This window comes from Tenrec ecaudatus, chromosome 15 (assembly GCF_050624435.1).
Source record: "Tenrec ecaudatus isolate mTenEca1 chromosome 15, mTenEca1.hap1, whole genome shotgun sequence".
Taxonomy (NCBI): domain Eukaryota; kingdom Metazoa; phylum Chordata; class Mammalia; order Afrosoricida; family Tenrecidae; genus Tenrec; species Tenrec ecaudatus.
The window spans coordinates 17374933-17398553 of NC_134544.1; the positions used below are offsets into that span (position 1 = coordinate 17374933).

Below are 23621 nucleotides of genomic sequence, written 5' to 3' on the forward strand. Positions count from 1 at the left end.
AATAAGGAGCCCTGGTGGAGTGGAGTATTGTCCGCTGGACTGCTCACCACAAGGTCAGCAGTTCAAAACCACAAGCCTCTCTACAGGAGGAAGATAAGACTTTCTCCTGTAAAAAGCTACCATCCCAGAGACCCGTAGGGCAGTTCCACTCTCTCCTACAGCTTGGCGGTGTGTCGGAATGGACTCAATGGCCGTGAGTCTCGTTTTGCGCTTCATGTCCAAATAACATCCCCAAACTTATGAAGTCAATAGAAAAATTCTCATAAAATTAAAATTAATGTTGTGTTTTAGTCAAAGCAAGACAAGCTTGTGCTATGTCACCCTGGCCATGTTCCTGCCGCTCTTCAGTGACCTCCCTCCCCCAGGCCAGGCCCCTGCTCTTCCTACCTCAGCTCAGCCTTTTCCCGGGATTGGTTGCTCCCAGGTTCCCCCTCATCTTGTGTGCTCTTTTTGCTTTTAAAATGTGAGCCTTAAGAGGAACTGATTCCAAGGGCTTAAGTGGAGAGCAAATGTTTTGAAAATGATGAGGGCAATGAATGTACAGATGTGCTTTATACCATTGATGTATGTATGGATTGTGATGAGTTGTATGAGCCCCTAATAAAACGTTTATAAAACAAAACAAAAAAATAAAATGTGAGCCTTAAAAAAATCATTTTATTGGAGCACAATAATACAACTCTTAACACAATAATACAACTCTTATCACAATCCACACATACATCAATCATTCTTAGTTTGGGGTTAGAATTAAATGCAAGCCTCAAATCCAATGAATGATATTCCTGGTGTCTTCTCAGGGTGCATCAGGTCTTCTATTATTAGTGTTCAATGCATCAAATCTGTTATTGAATTGTTGTTAGGCGCCATGGAGTTGGCTCCGACCCACAACGATCCTATGCACAACCCAATGAAATAGCATATGGCCCTATGCTGTCCTACCGTTGTTCCTGAGTCCAAAAGACATTTAGCATTGGTAAATCTGCTACAAAAGACAGCGACGCAACTTTAAGGACTACGATGCCTATGGTACTTACATAATCTGTTGTCAATTTGAGACATAGAGCGAAGGGGTGGAGTTTATTTAGCCTGTCAATCAGCCTGTGAATCAGCTTGAAGACCTCATTTGGAGGCACTAAGGAGATAAGTAGCTCACTGGAAGTGGGACACACACTCATTCCCTGCGAGACATTCCTGTTGAGAAGCCACATGGAGAGAGGATGATGGCAGCTAGAGCCTTGGAGCTGGGGAAATCAAGTGGAGACCCACGCCAGTCCTGAGATGCTTCTACCACCACTGGATCCACAAGACCTTCCACCTCCTGGGCTGTAACCTTCCTGTATTTGGCATCATTGCATGGCTGCACGGGTCTAAAGAGGAATTTACGGAGTAGTATCAATATGTGGGGTAATATTGGACTTACAGAATTTATCTGGACTGGGCTGGGATGTTTTCTCAATATAAAATTGCTCTTGTAAATAAATCTCATATAAAAAATGTGAGCCTTAATGAAAATGAAATTGGCTCAAAATAAACCACGCCAAACTCACTGCCAGTGAGCTGGTTCTGACTTATAGTGACTGACGCTCTAGGGCAGAGTAGCAGTGCCCGGTGGGATTCTGAGACTGTACATCTTATGGGGGTAAAAGCCTTCTCTTTCTCCCAGGAAGTGACGGATAGGTTCTAACTGCTGACCTTGTGGTAAGTCCACTCAAAGGGTGACTTACTATGGAGCCAGGGCTCCATATCAAGGCTACGGCCACCCATTTAAGGATGGACACATTCAAGGGACAGCCTTGGTCCCTTCCCCACCATCCCCCCTCCTGTAGCTCTAATGGGATCATCATAGACTGCATTGTTCACCTCAAGTTCAGCCGGCTGATGGATAAGGCCAACTTGATTGCTAACACATTTCCCTCCTTTGGAACAAAATGGTGAGAGGCAAGGGCTTGCAACAAGCAAATGTTTATCCAACTCGCAATCAAACGAGCACGCTATGGGTGGAGAGCCAACTGAGTCTGAACTGATTTTGACCAGTGCCCCTCATTTCACCAGCTGGGACATTTTATACGTACCATCGCTCCAGACCCTCACGATGAAAGATGCATCTCAAGTTGGGAAATAAGCGTCTCATCATAAAAAGTGAACACAGCGTCCTCGGTTTCCTTATTCTCTGGAGAAGTCTTCTTAATCATGCACGGGGCCAGGAATCGAGTAAAGAGGGCGGGGTGGGAAGCTGATTGCAGGGAATTCATTTCAAGCATGAGCGACCAGGAGACATTTATGTATGGATAGATGGATGAGGAATAAAACAGGGTAAGACTCAGCTAATGCACGCACAATCAGGGAACAAACTCTCACAAGGAAATCAATCACCATTTCTTTTGTTTCTCTTTCTTCTGTCTTTCTCTTTCCTTCCTTCCGCCCTGCCTCCCCCTTTTCTTTCTTTCTTTTTGTTTTTACAGCTTTATTGGCACATAATCCACATATAATAATTCAATTGTTCAATCATATCAAGAAAAATTGAACAGTCATTATAACCATCAATTTTTCCTTTCTTTCTCTCTATCTTCCTTTTCCCTTGCTTTCTTTCAAGTGGGAATCCAGGAAGACAGAAGCAGCCAAGAGCAAAGGACCGGCTCCAGAAGAAGTCCGACAGATCCACTCTTTTTAGAAACCAAAAGCTCAGTTGTGGGAAAAACAAAACAACCCATCAACCAACCCAAAAGACCTGGGAATGAATGTAGCCACAAAACAGAATTCCCAGGATCTTCCTTCACACATGGCCTCTTTTTCTTTAACCTTTGGGAAAAAGTAAAGGTTGATCCATTTTCAAAATAATATACTTCATGCTGAAATAAATCCCACACTGATTTGAGGTTTCAATGTAAGATACAAAACTCGGTGAGAACCAAAGGAAAACAGAGTGGAGGGAAAAGAAGAAAAACAAAGTAAATAAAGTGACCAAAAAATTACAGGTGAATGTATAATCTTGGAAGCTGCTGAAGGACTAAAGCCAACACCAAAAAAAAAAAAAAGGGAAAGGAAATGAGAACTAGATTTGACTTTGTTAAAGTTCATTTTTAAAAATTCAGAATAAAAACACTATAAAGTTAAAAGGCAAACCAACGTGGAAAGAATGCATGCAAAAGCTGCCTTCAAGGTCCCAAACCCAACTCCCTGCCAGTGAACGGATTCCCACACACAGCTCCTCTCCATAGGGCTCTGGAGACTGTACATCGACGTGGGAGCAGACAGCCTCGCGCTCTCTCCCAAGGAGCAGCTGAAGGTTTTGAACTGGAGACTGCAGTTTGCAGCCCAGTGCTTATCCTGAAGTGCCACCAAGGCTCCCTGAGATTGCATACAGCCAGTTTGAGTTGACCTGCTTGCATATCCTACTCTAACCGACTTCTCTGAAAAGACAAAGGATGGAAGATGAGGATGCAGGGATATCTTCAGACTCCCAGGACAGGAGCTGTGCTGACTCCTAAGAAACAGAAGTGGGGAGTCATTGAGAATGACGGCCCGACAGGGTGGTTGCAGGGCCACAGTGCTCCCATGTCCAGGTCACACAGCGACTTCTCTCTTTTCAGTCCAGCCTGGCCTCACCACCTCCTCCACGGATCAAACTGCGCTCTCTCTCTCTCCATGGTAGGTTTTCATCTCCATCCACACGGAAGCAGCCTCTAACTTTCATGCCATTTCCCTATGATGGAGAATCTTGGTGGCCCAATGTTTCCAGTTATAACTCCCCATCCAGATAGCAGTGGCCAGGTGGGATGGCAAAAAGAGGAGCTGATAGCAAGGGCTCAATAGAATGTAATTGTCTAGAAAAGAATGATGGCAACATATGCACAAACATGCTTGATGCAATTGATGTATGGATTGTTATAAGAGTTGTAAGCGCCCCAAACAAAATGATCTTTTAATAAAAAAAATTTAAAAGAAAATAGTCTGGTTGAGATTATACACTGCAAAACCTGCACAACTCAACCATTTCTCCAGGTGCAATGCAGTGACTGATTACATTCCTGGTGGGCAGTTGTTCTCACCTTCCTTTCTGAAAAATTAGTTTATTTTTGACAGTCTCATCGACATGCAGTTCACACACTTCAGTAGTTCAATCACACTCATAAGAGTTGTGCAAGTCTCACTACCGTCAACTCCAGGACATTCCTTCTTCCGTGTACTTGCTGTTGTCAGCTCCCCATTTCTGCCAGCTTCCCCAGCCAGGTCCCCTTGACTCTATGAGTGTGCCTGTTGAGGTAGTGAGTTTATTGTGCCAACCTGGCCGATAAACATATGTGGGGCTAATTGAAGGGTGGAGAGATAAATGGCTCGGTAAGCCTCGCCTTTCTAGTTCTTGGGTTTCTTGCTTTCTGATGGTTGAACCAGGGTGTAGCTGCCTTAGCCAGTTCCCTGCTTCAGCTGGCAAGGCTCACTTCCTGTAAGACATCCCTGAGGAGAAGCCACATGGACCTACCCTGATGCAGCCCTGGGTGCTGAAGCAGCTGTGCGTAGACCCCTTCCAGCACTGAAATGTTTACACATTCGCTGATTTGGCTTTCCTCCTGCAGTTGGCATCATGGTGTATGTTTTGTGAGATGGAGGAGGACTTTGTGGATTGGTGTCAGACAAATGGGTTCATGTTGGACTTGTGGTCTTGGACAGCACTGGGTTGGGATGTGTTCTTGATGTGCACTTACCCTTCATATCAAACTCTCTTTTACATGTGTTTCTGTGGATTTGTTTCTGTAAAGTACCCAGACTAACACACCTGTTGTTTCTATAGGTAAACCTATAAAGGAATGCATAAACAGGGAAAAACATACCAATTCAAGACAAAATACAAATAGCCCAACAACCAAGACAGAACAAGGTCAAAGCCGAAAACATTGAACACTGGAGCAACTAATGACTTTGGATCAAGAGGGAGATGAGGGACAAGGTGTCACATTCTGCCTCACTCTGACTGCAGTCATCCACATACCACGGACTCTGGCTGATCACAAGGCCTCCATCCCTGGCCCATAGGGATTCACCAGAGGCAGCATCCCCATGGGGGAGCTGTGCGGGGTTCTAGGCTGTCATAGTCATCCACAGTGCTGAATGGTGCTACGATGAAATGCTGAATCATCACCCTTTCACACGTCCGTGGTTTACATCTGTCCGTGGTTCACTTGAAACACTTCATTTAAATTTTGTCGAAGGACATTATAAATTATGGTAGTTCTATTGGTTTAACCATGAATTTGGCCAATGGTATAGAATTTAAAACACTGTCAAGAAAAAGAAAGTAGATACGTTAAAAAAAAAAACTCACTGCCATTGGGTCAATGCCGACTCATAGTGACCCTCTAAAATGTGTTTGAACTGAGCCTGTGGGTTTCCCAGACTGTAACTGTTTACAGGCATTGAATGCTCAGTCTTTCTCCCACAGAGCTGCTGGTGGCTTGGACCTGCTACCTGCGATTATCAGCTCAATGTGTAACTGCCGCTAGAGCTACTAGCATAGGACAGTTTTAAAAAATACATGGTTTGCTGATTTGTACAGATAACAACTATGGTGATGGAACATTATTTACACCAACCACAAAGGTTGGCGATAGGGTAAATCTTTCAATAATGCTCATTCACATTAGCACAAGTGGGCTATCCATGTCATAAAAGGCAATGGGTAATGAAAAAGTAGTATATATACGATAGTCTTGGGTTTCCACTGGTGGCATAGTGGTCATGTGTTGGGTTGCTAACTGCAAGCTCAGTAGTTCTAAACCACTGGTGTCTCTTTGGGAGAAAGACAGGGCTTTCTACCCCTATAAAGAGTTCAACCCTATCCTATAGAATCCCTGTATCGGCATCTATTCCATAGCAATGAGTTTGGGTTTTTTGCTTTGTTTGAGCTGTCCATTACTGGTCACAATTTTGAAGCGCAATCCAATGACTCACATCCATACTCAAGGGGGTAGAAAGATGTTGTCGACTTCTCACTCTGGGACATTTCAGCCTTAGACCCATGGGGGTGTCAGTTCCTTTAATCTGCTACTGATGTGTTTAAGGTAGAGTCCAATTTGTTTAGTGCAGATTCTAAATTGGATCCTTCTGGTGTAGTTCATGGAAGGTATTGTGGGGTTTTCCCAATGGCATGCTGCACCCACCAGGCTTATCCACTGACCAAAGTGTAGTCGCTTTCTCCGGCACAGAGATGTCTTCCACTCAGTTGATTCTTGATTTCATCACCCCCTTTTCCTGAGTTGTCCTCTACCCCAAATGTTCCTATATCTCTGTTACTGTTAGTTAAATCCCCTATAAATAGACAATAAGCAAGCATAAAGCCTAGGGCAGATACTTCTTGCTAGTTCAGTCAAACTATTGTCTGGGTTTCTTAAAAATCATTTTATTGAGGGCTCATACAATTCTTATCACAATCCATACATCCCTCTATTGTGTCAAGCACATTTGTACATTTGTTGCCATCACCATTCTCAAAACATTTTCTTTGACACAATGGATGTATGTACGGCTTGTGATAAGAGTTGTACAAACCCCTAATACAATGATTACAAAATAATCATAATCAAGAACCTTCTACAATTTAGATAATTTACCTTGCTGCAGCAAAGAATACATGAAATGCCTACATTTTTTATATCTGGTACATCGGGGTTTGTTTATAGAACCATTTGAGATGTAACAGGTACAGATGCATATGAAATGAATGTACTTATACATCTCCATAAAACAGAAATGTAGATCAATTCCTGTGAAAGTTTAATGTCTAACCAAGAATGACTAAAGAAGCCCTTGACTATTTTTACTGTGCAGTAATGAACTTGACAGTCTCTCAGAACCAGCAGCTTATCTTTGTGATGGAAATTTTCACCCACTGGCCTCTGCCACGCCTGCATTCTCCACCACTACCTGTGACCACATGAGTCTGAAGAGGGCCTTATAGACTAGAGTTAGACTGGGCTGGGATGTCCCTTGATATGAAGCTCTTTCTTACACATCTCTGAGTGTTTCCGTATTTGTTTCTGTAGTCAACCTGGCCTAACGCACGTGGGTCAAGTGTGCCTAAGTCCTCAAAGTACCAGCCCTACCTTCCAACACTTTAAAGGAGCCCTGTTGGTAAGTGCTCAAACTCTCAGCTGTTAACCCACAGGTTGAATGTTCTAACTCACCATCCCCTCATAGGATAGTTCTACGGGATTGCTATGAGTTGACCTTATACCAGTGGGTTTGCTTTGGTTTCAATATGACAGTCATTCCTCAGAGGTGTTGGCATGCACTGTAAGTCTGTGAGATACAAATCTTTCCCAGCGGCTGTTCAAGAGAGGGTGTTTAGAATACTTTTTAAATTTCTCGTATGAATGACAAAGATAAGTGGTGGCTAGAAAGTTTCTGTGTGCTCCACAGTCCCTGCGCTGGGCAAGCGACTCAGTTGTTAACCTAAAGTTTGGATGTTGAAGCGCACACACAGGCATCCTGATCTAATAATGCAAAATCAGCCACTGAAAACCCAACGGAGCTAAAGAACGGAGTTCTGTTCTGACACACCAAGCCTCGCTGTGGGCTGATTTAAATGGACAACAGCTGGTTTCATTTTTCACAGTTTGCCCCAAAGAGACGTGAGCTTTTGGAATGCTCAGCATGGGTCAGGGTCAAGAACTCTGTACAGTCCCATGTCCACCCAGATTTCACGAAGGACTCAGTGCCTGGCTACCCTAGAAGGCCGGCTGATCTTACAGTGAGGGCACGTGGTGTCTGCCTCTGAGAGGATCCCCTATCAGCTCTGTGAACAAGAGCCAGGACTTTATCAGGATCACAGCAGTTAGATCTAGGACCATTAGGCTTCCTACTTACAAATAACTTGGAACTATAAACAACTTTCATGGAAGCAGCAGTCAAGAAATCAAGCAATGCATCGCCCTGGGAGAATCTGCTGCCCAAGTGACCACTTTAGAGTGTGAAAGTGCAAAGGTGGCACTTAAGGGACTAAGGTGTGCTTGACCAGGGCCTTGCCATTTTTAATCACCTCGTTTGGATCGACACGTTTGAACGATAGTGTTGGCAGAGTATGGAATGTACCGTGGACTGCCAGAGAACAAACAATCTCTTTTGGAGGAAGTACAACGAGCTTTTTCCTTAGAAGTAAGGGCGGCAGAACTTTGACCCATGTACTTGAGATAGGTTATCAGGAGCATCCAGTCCCTGGAGAAGGGCAGCATGCTTAGGAAAGCAGAGAGTCAGCAGGGAAGAGGACGGCTCTCAAGGAGAGAGATGGATGCAGGGGCTGAAACCATAGACTGAAACACAACAACCATGGTGAGGGTGGGGCTGGACTGGGCGGGGCTGCATTCTGCTGTGTGTAGTGTCGTGATGCGTCGGGGCTGACAACAACAACACCAACAATAAACATTTGTAAAGGTGGCCAAGTTCAGTCCACTTTCAGCATCCCATACCACCAGATAGAAACTCATACACCTATTATGGTTGGTTGAATCACGTCCCCCAAATATGCCCTCTTTTAACCCTTGAAACACGTGAATGTGTGGCTTACATCGCCAAAGGATGCATGCAGGTGTTTTTTGACCTTGTGCCGAGAATCAAGTCCTGTATCATCCAGGTAGGAGGTAGTCACAGGGTCCTTTCTGAAGGGAGGGAAGAGGAAGGTCAAGCAGAGAGAGAGGATGGAGTAATGATGGAAGGAGAGGGCAGGAGGATGTGGAATTTGGAAACAAGGACTGCAGGCAGCCTCTAGAAACTGGCAACTGCACAGACTCACCCCTAGACCTGCCAACCCACTGTCCACTCGTGCCTCTGGAACTGTAAGAGCAGCGGTTCTCAACCAGTGAGTCATGACCCCCTTGGGGTCCAACAACCCTTTCACAGGGGTCGCTTAAGACCATCGGAAAACATAAATATTTCACAATATATAATTACATATTGTTTTGTTATTAATCACTATGCTTTCATTATGTTCAATTTGTAACAATGAAAATACACCCTGCATATCAGGTATTTACATTACGATTCATAGCAGTAGCAAAATTACAGTTAGGAAGTAGCAATGAAAATAATTTTATGGTTGGGGGGTCCCCACAACATGAGGAACTGTATGAAAGGGTTACAGCATGAGGAAGGTTGAGAACCACTGTGTAAGAGTGTTGTTCTGAGCTACAAAGTGTAGGGTGAAGGAGCCTTTTGGGCACAGTGGTTGCGTGTAGGGTAATTTGTTTCAGGAACAATGGGAAAGGAAGCAGCTTATACAGCTCTGTATCTACTTGCATAGTTACCAGTCGCATTTAAATCCTGGTGGCTACTGTTTCCAGCAAGAGAAAACTAAAAACTGTTAGCAGAATCTGTGCCCATTTTCCTCTTGGCATGAAAGAACACCTACCCTGAGTTCTGTGCCCCTGAGAAGGGACCGAGCCAGAGCATGACTGCTAATGAATCAGGCAGCCCGGCCACTTGATGCAGGCTATGGGCACAGGTGGGAGCTACTGCTTCACGAACTAATAATGAACTCATTGAACCACAGTGTCAAGCGCTGTGTGTCTGCAACTGTACGAGGTGGCTGTTGCTTGCCTACATCCTGTTGTGGCAGACTCCACAAACGATGGAACAAAACACTGCCTGGTCCTGTCCCGAGCAATCTCCAGGATCTGTTAGCTGTTGAGCCGCTGTGTTCCACAGAACGCCAGGCCTTTCTTCCTAGCCTTAGTCTGGAAGCTGCCCTGAAACTTGCCCAGCACCGTAACAATTCACACACCTTTCCTGACAGATGGGTGGTGGCTGCATTGGGTGGGTATTGAGCCTAGGTGTCCCACATGGAAGGCACAAATTCTTTCACGAAGTCATTTGCTGCCCCGTGGAGAGATTTGGTAGAGGGGTCAAAGGTCCAGCAGCAGATAAGCTACCAATTAATCACATGGAAGGGAGGCTTCCGGCACAAGTCACTAGAGGACAAGTACTGTTATGTAGTCTAGCTTAGGGGCTGGGGCATCCATTACGGAAGCCCAGAGGTCCGAGCTATGGAAACAGAGGAGTGGCACACTGCACGTGCTCAGAGGTTCAGGTTTCCCGCCAGGCATGTGTGGGTGGGTACTGCACCTGGATTGGCCCATCTAGGCCAGGTGAATTCAATTCAGCCAATGGGGTCGATCAGGGGTCATCCACCACGCCTCCCCACGGAATAATTGAAAAGGCAGGAGCCCGGAGTCGATCCTCTGACTTTGTGAGCAGTTTCCAGGCAGGCTGCAATTTTGTTCGTGAGGAGCCCCGTGGGTGCCTATGTAAACCTGAAACTTCTAACGCTCATAAAACTCACTTGGATCACAAACCAGGCTTCGGCGTGAATTCTTTCTCACGCAGAGCCAAGGACCGAGATATATCTCTTCCCCTGAGAGATCTAACAGTACCACCCCAGATGGAATACAGACGTGAACAGGGAAGCTATGTTCAAAATAAGTAAGAGCTTTGTTCTTTCTGACTGGAAAATATAAGAAAGTTTCCTAAAAGGAGGGAGTCCCGATGTGAGTTTTAAAGGATGAGCAGCATTCAGAGGATGGGGTGGGAGTAGGATATCCGCGCGCGCACTGCCATTGAACTGACTCACTTAAAACAAAACAAAACAAAATTCACCAGCATAGCAACCCTGTCGGACAAAGTAGAACTGCCCCTGTGGGTTTCTGAGCCGGGAGCTCATGACTCAAGTGGAAAGCCCCGTTTTTTCTCCCCTGGAGCCGAGGGTGGTTTCGAAGTGCTGACCTTTCAGTTAGCAATCCACCACTCTGCCCCAGAGCTACCTGGGAGTAGTGATAGGCGTGGCGATTCTTTCCCTTTTTGCTTATCAAATGAATGTGGGATTCCCCCCCACACCCCAGAGTACAAACAGCTAACGGAAGAAGAGGAATCATCCATGGAGATGAAAGAAGTATTTATCCTTGCAAATATGTAAAAGTCAACAGATTAGTAGATTGTACTACCATCCTCCCCAAACCCAGCTCCACGGTGATGTATGAACCCATGCCCAGTCCTGTTTGGTCAAGATGTCTCACACAACTTTTCTCCCTGATCATATTATTCAGAGTATATTGAGTTTGATATTATTTCATTTTCATTTGCAAATATTTCCTTGTGTGTCTCTAAAACATAAGGACTCATTTAGGAAGCAAACCACAAAACCATGATCATGCTTAAAACTTCCCATCTTTCTCCAGTTCTCAAATATCCAGAGATCTCAAATATGCCTCATAAAACCCCACTGTCATCACATCGATCACAACGCTTAGTGACCCCTATGCTGGGGCTGTACATCTTTATGGCCACAGATAGTCTCGTTTTCCTCCCGAGGAGCAGCTGGTGGGTTTGAACCGCTGCTCTTCCAGTTAGCAGTCCAACACCTACCCAACAGTGCCACCAGGGCTCATGTCAAATGGCATTATTTTTCTTGAAATTTACTTGTAAAGAAGATAAACAAAACAAAAAATTAAATTAAAAAATAAATTAAAAAGAAGATAAACAGCAAATAATTTGCTCCCAGTTATTTTCCACTCTGAAATTTGCTAATTTTTCTCCTCTGGTGTTATTTCAGGTACTCCTCCATTCTTTACATTTTCTGCAAATTGGAAGTTGGATCTGGATGGGACTTCATCTGTTTGAGGTTGGCTTTGTTTGTTTACTTGTTTTACACTCAGTTGACATCAGCGGGCAGATAGCCTGTTCTTGTTAGTGACTCTTGATATCCAAATGGCTGAATTCTCATCTTACTCTTCTGTAATTTTCTAAGAAATGTCTATGATAGTCTTAGAAGCATCTGTTATACTTTTGAGAAACTTCATCATATTTAATATCTGCTTATTCAAGGACCCAGTTTAAAATAAAATAATGAGTTGGTTGGTGTAGAATTTTAATACACTGAATTGATCACCCCAGGCAAAATCTTGAGGTCAGGGAAGGCCAATGGAGAGGTAAGGAAATGACGTCTGGGGAATCTCAGAAACCCTGTGAGGACTCGTGGGACATGAATCTGAGGGAGGAAACCCAGAAGAGTGGGAGAAGCGCTAGTCATTTTTGAATATATAAGAAAACAACAATTTACTGTTGTTCACCATTTTCTATTTACTAAAATCTTAAATAATTTTATTGGCACAGAATCCACACATCATGCAATTCAATAGTCCAGCCATATCGAGAGGAATTGTACAATCATGACCACAATCAGTTTCAGAACATTTTCTTCATTCCTGTATTCATTGTGATTAGCTCCTCATTTTCCCCCAAGCTCCCCTGCCATACCCTCAGGAAACAAATAATTCACTTACTATCGCTATAAATTTACCTATTCTGGATTTCATATGCAGCAAAACATACAAAACAAACGAACATACCAACAATAATGACAAAACAGAGGAAAACCTCAATTTAAAAAAGTAGAAAATATTGAGAACTAGAACAAATTGAAAATGGGCCAAAGAGAGATCAAATGACAAGGTGTAACATATCAACCTAACTACACCTGCAATAATCCACTTTCCAATAGACGCTGCGCATCCCCCGTGTATGGTCAGAGGGAATTCACTGGAGGCTTAATTCGCGTGTATTCCCCCTTCACTTTTTTTTTTTTTAACTAAAACTTTTAAATGAGTCAAGGGAAATCAAAAGAGATTACGTTTTAACCTAACTATATCTACCACAATCGACGTTGCAATGTCTGATAACAAGGCCATTCACATCCCTCAACTATGGTCAGGGGAATTCCCCGGAGGCTTAATCCAGGTGAGGGCCCTGAAAATGGGCATTGGGCTTCCACTGCCATCCCTAGCATTCTGCAAACCAGGTGTGCACAATTGGAACTGTGACCCCTTCCCTCCTTTGGATTTGGATTGGATTATTTAGTGCAAGCATCAAGCAGGGCTATGTCATAACAGCTACATCATTTTTTTAGATTGGGGCTAAATTAAAATCCATTCATAGGTCTTTGGTTCATATATATGTGGCTGTAGTTCACCTTAAAGATATCAAGATATCGTTGTCATTTTAAGCTAGAGAACATTATCATCTCCCTGGGGCATAAGGTAATTCTATTGGTAGTATCATTAATTTAGTTACTCATATGGAATTTAAAAACACTGTTGAGAAAAGTGTATTATGCAAGTGTAGACTGACTAGAAACTGCAAGACATGAATTGTTGCTGTGTATACATTAAACTCTTAAGTGCAATTTAGACACCATTCATACAATGGGGGGATGTCAAAGGGCAAAACTTTCTATAACATTCATTGAAAGTGGCAGAACCATGCCTACCAGATTAATATATGTCATCATTAAGCCAGGAGGGCATTAAACTAGTAAGTATATGGCAGTCCCACCCTACCATTCACTGGGCACCCTCAAGGCATGATACCCAAACCCAATCCAGTGACCACCAGTTCCATGCCCTTGGCAGAGTAGTCATCTGCTTCTTCTCACTGTTAATTAAATTGTGTGTCTCCAGGTCCTCATCTGAAAAATGGAGTTAATAATAATAGTGTCTCCTTCAGAAGATAGCTCTGAGAGTTAAACAAGCTCAGAGAACCGCATGGGACATGGTAAATACAACTCAACTCTTTCAAGATAAACCGATTCGAGGTTAGCCTCATGTGATTTGTCGGAGTTAGGTACCATTGAGTCAGTTCCAAGTCCCAGCAACTCTGTGCACAACGCAATGAAGCACTGCACAGTCCCGAGCCATCCTCACAAGGGCTATGTTTTCGTCCATTATTGCAGCCACCATGTCAATCATCTTGTTGAAGATCTTCCTCTCTTTTAGCAAGCATGGTGTCCCTTTCCAGGTCTGGTTGCTCCTTGTAACATATTCAAGTCACGTGAGATGATGTCTTGCCATCTTTGCTTCTAAGGAGCATTCCGGCTGCTCTTCTTCCAAGGCAGATTTGTTTGTGATCTAGATAACATCATATAGTCAGACCAACCAACCAACAGATGAAGCAGCGGAAAACATATTGACAACCCCGATTCACAATGAAGCAAGTTGCTCAGGGTCTCAGAGACAGAGAGAGGTCAACCCTTAGTCAACGCGTTTTCCATCTACTACTCGGTGACTTGTCATCAATGTGAAGAAGTAAAATGGACAACCCCAAAGGCTGTGCTTTACTGCACCACGTGCATCTTAGCTGATGTATAAATTGTCATTGCCCAGAGCTGTTTCCCACCTTTGCTTTACTTCCTTATTGTGCCCTATTGCCCTGATACAAAAAAAAAAAAAAGAAAGAAAAAGTTTTTGGTTGAATTCCCAACAATTTATTTAGCCTCAGCCTCGGTCAGCACAAACTTTCCCCATCAAGTCCAGCAGAAAAGAAACCGTTCAGATAATGTTGGCCATAATGCTTTTCCTCTGTTCCCAGAAGTCTTCTTGAATCATGTTCATTTCAGCATCGAGACAGGGCCGAGATGGTTATGGGCCCCTCCCTTCCCCATGCTCTCCTGGGAAGGAATGCAGCGGGGTTGAGCTCTGCATTTGGAATAGCCCAGGATGCCATTGTCTATCGTCACACTCGAGTGACCAAGATTCATCCCAATTTACTCCTCCACACGCACACAAGGCCCCAGGCTGTTCCCTGGAGCAGCTTGGGATCCTTTGGAAGCCATGGGAGAGAGAAGGCTTAAAAGGAGACACAGCACAATGAAATATGACGTAGCCAGGAGGAGGAATTATATGCTGAGTGAAATAAGCCAAGCATCAAAGGGCAAACACCCCATGGTCTCGCTTCATTTTATAGTTCATACTTTTAAGAATAGTTTTATTGATATAAAATTCACACATATCATATACTTCCTCAGTTCACCCACTTTTAAAAAGAGTTGTATACACATCATCACAATTAGTTCTACTGTCCCTTCCCCCTCCTGCATTCATTGTGTGCTCTCCAATCCCCTCACCCGCCCCACCCTCAGCCCCCTCCCCATAAACCATTCATTCCATCAGTTATTGTCTGTATGCATCCAAGCCTTCTGTGCTTCATAAATTGGGAAACCTAACAGTAAAAAAAACAGAAAGATGAAAAAATAATACCAAGATAAAAATAAAGAGTAAGAAAGAAAAGACCACTGCCAATATTTAAAAAGCCAGAGAAAAAATTTCTGTCATGGAACAAGTGAGAAATAGTTAAGCCCAGAGCAAATTCAGGTTGGGTCAAGAGGGAGGTCAACTGAGCAAGTATCAAACGACACTGTGGTTGGATCCACCATCATCAAGTTTACAATCATCTCTGTCGGAGAGCAGAGCTGTGCCAGCCGCTCACCTGTGGCCCGAGGGGCTCTGCCCAGAGGCTTCATCTGACCAGATACTCTGCAGATGGACTGGGCTCCCACTCTCCTCCACAGGCTTCTACAAATTGGGGGTTCACAACTTAAGCTCTGATACTTTTCCCTTGATCATACTTGGATTTTGTTATCATCATCTTGGGATCACACAGGCTGGTGTGCTTTGTCGATTCGGACTTTGTTGTTGGCTCAAACAAGATTGCTGCTGGTTTCAATACAAGCCTTTAACACCCCAGACACGATTCCAGTTGGTAGCCAGGAACCATCTGCTTTCTTCACCACACTTTGCTGTAGCCCCTTATCTTCTGGGGTCTCTTCTTTTTAAAAAATCTTTTTATTGGGGCTCATAAGGCTCTTATCACAGTCTGTACATACATCAATTGAGCAAAGCACCCCTACACATTCGTTGTACTCGTCATTACCATAATTCACCTTCCACTTGGGTTCCTGGAATCAGCTCAGTTTCCCTTTTTTTTTCCCCCAGTCTCCCTCCCTCCCCGATCCCACCCCTGGTCCCTTGATAGTTTATAAATAACCATTATATCTTATCTTACACTCCCCGGCGTCTCCCCTCACGTGCCTCCCCATTGCCCATCTCCCAGAGAGAAGGTTACGCATAGATCTCCGAGATCGGTTCTCCCTTTCTACACCCCCTTCCCTCCCGGTGTCGCCACTCCCACCGCTGGTGTCGAGGGGTTCGTCTGTCCTAGATTCCCTGTGCCTCCAGATCCCCACTGCCCCGCTGTACATCCTCTGGTATAACCAGGTCCGCACGGCAAGGTAGAATTGGGGTCATGATGATTGGGAGGGGAGGAAGCGTTCAGGAACTAGAGGAAGGTTTTTAGTTTCATTGTTGCTACACTGAACCCTGAGTGGGGTCTCTTCTTGAAGGTGAGAACCAAGCAGTATGGTCTGGCTTCTATGAAAAGACAAGGGAAACCTTGAGAACAAAGCTTCCTCCCGTTTACCTGGGTGGGAGGGAGGAAGAGGGGCTTAACAGTGATGGAGAATCTCACAGATGAAGAGTAGGTTTATGCAGCCAATTACTGCCATTGCTGTCAATCAGTTGTGTGCCTATTACTACCCAACATGCAGATTTACTCTCGGATCCTGCTGCTGTTTTAATGTGTGGTCTTGTTCAGTTTTTCAATGTTTTTTTTCATTACCACTTTTAAATAGACCAGTACCCAGGCAATGGCAAAACAAACCTTACTTGAGTCGCATTGCGATAGCACGACGCAGTGTTAGGTGGCATAAAAAGTGATCACATGTCGTTTTCTGAGTAAGAGAAACCAAGAGATTATTGATACAGGTTATTGGTTTTAATAAAACCACGTTTCTGTTGATTCTTCTGACGCCATGCCATCATCCTTTATTAGCTCCTGCCCCAAGGAATAGGGTGGGAGAAAGTTTTAAACAATCTTTTCTTAAACCTTGAAAAAATGGGTTTGCTCAGAACCAGTTAATATTGTAGCTGAAGAAGAGTGTATCATCGTAATGTAAAGTACCTTTTCCTTATTTTGTGGGTTTTCATGATCCGTCTGGTCTGCCCTTGTTCTCTGTCATCCTAGAATGATGATGTGCTTGTAGGAGCAGGCATCTTTGCCCCATTACCCCAAGTGCACTGCCATCGAGTGAATGCTGACGCATAGCTCCCCTGTAGAACAGACTCGGCTTTCTGACATGGTCACTCTTTACTGGAGTAGAAAGCCTCATCTCTCTCCTGAGGAGCAGCTGGTGGTTTCAAACAGCTGACCTTACAAGGGTAGCAGCCCAACGTAGAATCCACAGCATCCCCAGGGCTCCGCTTTCTAACCATGGGGGTGTGGTCAAAGCTTCTGCACTTGGCTTGAGTCCGCATCTTGGGACGGCTGCACAGTGAATACAGTGTGTGTACAAAATAGTTTAGTCCTCTCGGAGCACTTAGGTTCAGGATATAGAAAATTAAACAGTGATTTATCTACAAAAATTGAAAGGTTTCATTGGGAAAAAAATTAGCCAGTCAATTTTCCCCGGCAGAAACCCTTTGGTGTCACCGCTGTCCCTGGGTTGAGGAGTTCGCTACTTCCTGGTCTTGGGGTCAAAGGACATGCTTGACCCTGGGCGCTTTCTTTAATGATCACAAGAGCTTGCCATTCTGCTTCTGAGGTGACTAATTTAAGCCCAGCATCATGGCTAACCTGACTGACGCTCTCATTACATTTCCAAGTTGTTAGGATCCCCAGCGGTTATGTTAACAATCCCTCACAGCCGAACCATATCTATTAGCATCTCCCTGGACCTTCTCTTACCCAGCAGGAAAAAGTCATTTTGATGGGACTTACCGTGACTATGGCTAGGAGGGCTAAGTCACCACATGCACTGAGTCCCACACGCCATCAGCTGAAGACCATGAGAGAGGTGCCCAGTGCCCAGAACTGAGGGAGACGGAGGGCTTCCCACGAAAGCAGAGATCTGGTGATCTGAGGGGCCGAGGGCTATCTGTCTGACAGCCAGCTTTGCTGGAAGGTCCTTCTCTCATGGCTACTGTCTGATGGTGTACATGCTGCCTCCCAAGCCTCCAGAATCTGTGGGAAGAGAACTCTTCAACTTCCTGAAGAACCGCATCATACAATCACAAACACAACCGTGGAGGCCCATTTTGAAGGGCCCTCTCAGAGCGGGGCCAATTATGTTTTATCTTTGCTGAGGTCAGAATGAGAAGCAATGGGTGAAGGTTGAAACAGGAGAGGTACCAATTAGAGAGGAAAAAAAAAATTCATCAAACCGGGGTCCCTTTTCTCCCCCCACAGCATGCTATCATCTCTCTAATTGAAACCTCTCATGTTTCAGCATCAGCTCATTTGGTCCTGTGCCTCAACCACAGTGAAGAACAATGAGGCCTTTAATCTTCATTGTCGATTCAAGTTCAAGTACTTAGAGGAACCCTGCCGCCCACACTTCTTCCCCTCATTTCCTTATAGTAAGTGTTTGCCTGCTTCTGGAAGAAATGAGCTCTTAAGTTACATCATTAAGTTAGGGACCTGTACATCCACATATGGGGAAGCTTCAAAAATATCCTGGAAAATGTCCATTATCTTTTCATTTCATTTTTTCACAGACATTTGAAGTCCACTCACATATGTATGTATTATGGGGTAACTCCCCAAAAGGATTTTCATCTCCAAAGGGCTATGTATGCATTTATCTATCTATCTATCTATCTATCTATCTATCTATCTATCTATCTATCTATCTATAAAACAACATTATCACCATCAAAGTACTCTCCATTACACTTAGTGCATTTCTCAAATCTGTGATTCCATTCTTGGAAACATTTTTTCAAACTCATCTGTTTGGATGGCTGCCAGCACCTCCCTCTTTTTTTAGTTCACCTCTTCTGTGTCGTCAAATCACTGTCTTTTCATGTCCCTCTGCATTATTGAGCGGGTAGGGGAAGAAGTCACAAACAGCAAAGTCAGGTGAGTAAGGTGCATGGGATAAGAGGGGCATGCTGCTTTTTGCCAAAAACTGGTGCACTGAGATGGCTGCATGAGCAGGTGCATTGTGGTGGTGGTAAAACCAGCCCTCTGTCTGCTACAAATCAGGCCCTTTAATCACACATTATTAGGCAATATTTTCAGATCCTCTAAATAGAAAGCTTGATTAGCAGTCTGACCTGGTGGAAAGAACTACAAATCCACCACAAGTCAAGAATTTCATCTCTTTTGTAAGTTGATGGACATCCAGAATGAGGTTGGTCATCTATTGACATCTCACATTTTTTTGAAAGTAGAAAATCTCATGTACACTTGGGTTTTTCCTATACTGTTGTTCCGATAAGTTGTGTTCAACATCGCAACATTTTCTGTGGCATTTTTCCTTCTCTTAAATCAGCCATCACAAAAACTGAGGTTTGAGAGAAATTGCTTTTCCAAAAAAAAATTCACTATGACCAGAGAGAACCTTCCCAGATGATGACACTGGGTGCACTAACTTAGAGAAAACTGCTCGATGCTCACCTAGCAGGAAAAATGCATACCACAAAAGCTCTACCCTGTGGAGGTTTCCCATTTGGGGGTATACCCCCTCGTATGTGTATCACATATAGGTTCTGATGGACTGTTTCACATGAGGATACCTTACCAACATTCCCAACCACAATGAATATTTATTTACTCTGTATGACTACATAATATAACAACAAAATTTATTTAATCAGTCTTCCTCTTAGACACTTATGGCAGTTATATATTTCCCTATTTTTAAAGTGCATTCGTGACATAGTGGGTTACAAGTTGTTCTGCCAATTACAAGGTCAGCAGTTCCATACTCCCTACTGCTCTATGGGAGTAACTTGAGGCTTTCTACTGCTGTATGGCTACAGTCTCAGAACTCGCTGGAGTGACTCTAATCTGTCCTATGGGTTTGCAGTGAATCAGAATGGACTCCATAGCAGTGTGTTTTTTGAGTGAATTTTGATGAGCATAGCGGCAGCTAAATTCTAGTATCTTAGTAATTTCTCAGGTGGGCCATTAAAGCTTCACTTGAAGTTGCCAAGGATCTAGCTCTTCTTGGATCCACACCCTCTGGCAGGTCTTGGTAACAAAGACAACATCGCGGGTCTTGATAATTTCATAATCCTGTGAGATGTCAAACATAGCAGAGGTGTCAAAAAATTCATGGAAACATGGAATGAAAAGAGAATGACATCTTTTTCATGCACTTTTGGACACCCCATCCCCACACACGCGCATGCGTGCGCACACACACACACACTATAAACAAGTATGGACGCGTCGGAAGTAGGAGTTAGGCCAGTGGTCAGTAGAAGGTGGCCCACTCCAGGCAAGAGGTGGGTGTGCAAAGAGGCAGAAAGGAAGGTCGAAGAGATGAGTTAGAACATGTCCAAGAAATCCTGGTTCCCATATGGAGCGGTAGTGTCAGCACACAATGATATTAAAGTCCCTGGGGCATTTGGGAAAATGCCAATGGCCATTCTGGAAGGTCTTTTCTCCATCTTTCAATGAGCCTACAGAAGATCAAGTGCAACCAAAGAGCAAGCACTAAGCAATCAGAGTCGAGGAGGAGCCAGCCCAAGGAGGCTGTGGAGAGGCTGTCACGGGGGATGAGTCACTGAGTGAACATCGCTAACAAGGCCCCAAACCTCACATCGCCTGCTTAGACCCAACACCATGCACATGAAGATTTCTGACTTCCTGTCTGAGCACAATAAACACGGATTCAGGAATGATCTCACACGTCCTCCCTCCCCTGGGCTGAGCTGCCTTTGATCACAATTGGGACCATCTGAGAACTGTTTGCTTTGAGAGCGCCCTTGCTGAGCGCTGTCAGAGGCACTTTTTGGCCGTCCTGTCCTTGGCAGGAGTGTTCTGAGGGCACTTGTGTTCTTGGGGTTGTGACCTGTGTCATCCTTCCTTGGCACTGATGTTTGGATGGAGGCTAGAGGAAGTAGAAATAGAACTGTCCTACCTGTGTGACAGAATGCAGACAACATTCACGTCTGGTGCCCCCAATAGTATTCGTCCCAAGAGAAATGAGGCGGTGGGCTTCCTTCCAACTCCGTCAACTTGAAAACAAAGTGTTGGAATATGACTCGTTTCTCTTCAGAGTCTGGTTTTATTCAAGTGCTAGGTCTTGGCCCCAAGTTTGTTTACCACTGGATCCTGGGCGCCCAGCACATGACTTCTGCTACAAAATAGGCATTTGGAGCAGGGTGGTGGTGGAAATTGTGGAATGAAGAAATTGAAATAATTAAGGAGAGGAACGAAAAAAAAAATAATTGTAAATACTTGGGTCTAACCCTTTGTATCTTGCTATATATCTTTCCAAATCTTGTTTCTCATGTTTACCAAGGTTATTTTTAACAATGAAATTGCATCAAGTTTTTTTTTAGGGGGATAGGTGGTGTCAGGGTCTTGGAGGAGGGATATGGAATTCAATGGCCAAGTTAGTTGAGCTTTCTGAGTTCAACGCTCACACCAGGAACCTGTTTGTTGGCTTGCTTGACTGGAACGACAGAAGGAAGTCCTGCACATCACACAAAGAACTTGGAGCACAATAGGAGCCCTCCCAAATGCAATTGCCGAATGAAGAGAACCAGCCATACACTCGCTGGACTGAAGATGAGTCACAGACGGAGATAGAGCGAATAGAAGCAAATGTGAACTGCATACAGTCCGACAGTGCCACTGGCAGGATTGATGGGCAAACATGTCCCCTGGGAAGGTACAGACCCACTTGGCTTCGATGTCACAGGAGCCTGAGGGGCGGCCTTCGGGGGAGTTGCTTCTTGGAGCATAGGGTTCACATATTGTCTTGGGGGTGGAAGCTTTGGAGAGATTAGACTGTTAATCCTGTTTGAGTGTGGTTGAGATTTCTCTGCTCAGGGGATGAGGAGGAAAAAATAAACAAAAAGTCTATCAATGTCCTAGGAGACCAAATAGTCAACAATTACTGTAGAGCAAAGAGGAGAATGTCAGGGGCCAGGGGAATTAGAGGGATGAAAACGGAGTAACCGGGATGGGAGTGACAAGAAGGTTCGTGCAGAGCAAGCACATTAACCAACGTGACTGAGTAACCTGTGCTGACCCTGCTGAAGGGGAACCTAAACTGCTGTGCAGATACTCTCTGAAAATTAGGGTCTAGATATTAATTTTATGCCACTTTTACACTAGTTATATATGCAATTCCATCTAATAACGCTGTGTGAAATCAGAATTGGACCTGCGACCCCTCGTGGCCCTTATCTACTATAGACAGTGGCTGGAAACTAAACAAGTGTCTGACATCTGTCACTTCAAAGGGGTAGTCCCTAACTGCTAACAGGGTTTAGAGATTCCATGCTTGGAACGTAAATCAACTAGAGAATGCCCAGAGGATCCCTGCAGCCTTAGTGGGCCCTGGCTTACCTGTCGTTCCTAATGTTCGAAGTCAATAAAATGTTCTAAAATAAAGCTGTGTCTGGCTTATAGGATGACCGTGTCACAGGTTCAAATAAATGACACTGTAATGTCTTCATAATTTAGAAGAATCTTTATTCAGTTGTAACTGCTAGAATCTGAAGTGATTCTTTGGATGCAGTCCCAAGTGGACTTAAAGGCAAAAATTAATTTATCATTTGTTTAGAATTTAAGCAATCATGGAGAGAAGCAGAAAGCAAAATTAATGTTACTATTCTTTAGCGTAAGTGAGCATTACAGGGTACAGCAATGATTATAACAACCTGGTTAATAAAATAAAAATAGTAATATTCTGGTTACAACATCAAAAGGAACAATATTATTAATTAGAATGTTCTGATCTAGAGACCATGAGGGAACATTCTAAAAGCAATCTGAGATGGGAGGGGGAAGAAGGCAGGTCAATCACAGTCAACAAGGTGGCGTATCAGTGACTAGTGCGAGTCTGTCTCCTGCTCATATTGGGCGATGGAATACCGCGGGCCTGTGAGGTAATGGCACCTGAAGAGCATCCTGGGCTAGGAGGAAGAAGGGCTTAGGGTGCTATCCTATCAGAATCGGACCAAGATCCAGGAGGTAGTCGCAATATCAGGGCATGGGGTTAGCAACAGGCATTGTCAAGACTCTATACTTTGGAATCACTTCAAATTTACAGAACAATTGCAATAAGAATATCAGGAATTCTTGATTGCTCTTCCATGCTATTGATTCACATACACTAATTTTTAATGTATCTTCTCTTCCTTTCACCCCTCACTCCATCATTTTTACCTGAACCACTTGGAGAATAGGCTGATCACATCAGGCTCTCTTGTCCGCTCAGTATTTTGAAGCCACCAGCTGTTCACACCTAGAAGGGTTCCACTCTGCCCTCCTGGGCCACCAGGAGTCAGAATCAGCTCCTAGTACCTGACTGTGTGTGCCCTAAGAGCATGGCAGTCCCTTGTGTACCTATAGACAGTTGTCCACTCTAGGGGATGTCATTTCCACTCCATCCTTTTCATCTAATCCAATGTTGTCTCTTGTCCCAACAACCCCCCAGAGGAACTGTTTTCCCTTTAGTTCAGGGTCCAGCTAGGATCCTGTATCACCTTTGGTTGTCATTTAGCCTCCTGTCCATGGCCCCAGTCTCCTTGTTGTGCATGATGTCGGACTTGCTCAGGCTGCTTTGTTCGGTTGGAAGCCGCTCAGCGGGGGCTGTCAAGACTTCATGATGATTGTGTCCACAGGGATGGTGAAGCGGCTCCTATGAAGAGTCAGAAACCATGACCCTTCTGTCATCTTCTAGAATGAAACCCACACACTCCCTGGAGCACTACAAGGTCCTGCAG

At 44.3% G+C, this 23621-nt stretch overlaps 1 long non-coding RNA gene across 1 annotated transcript in view; it reads left to right on the forward strand.

Moving 5' to 3' along the window:
• LOC142427660 (uncharacterized) overlaps positions 1-23621 on the forward strand; it is an 87660-nt gene that overhangs the window by 20426 nt on the left and 43613 nt on the right. Inside the window, exon 2 of the long non-coding RNA XR_012780071.1 lies at positions 11597-11665. This is a non-coding gene — a long non-coding RNA (uncharacterized LOC142427660). The remainder of the gene's footprint in view (positions 1-11596; positions 11666-23621) is intronic.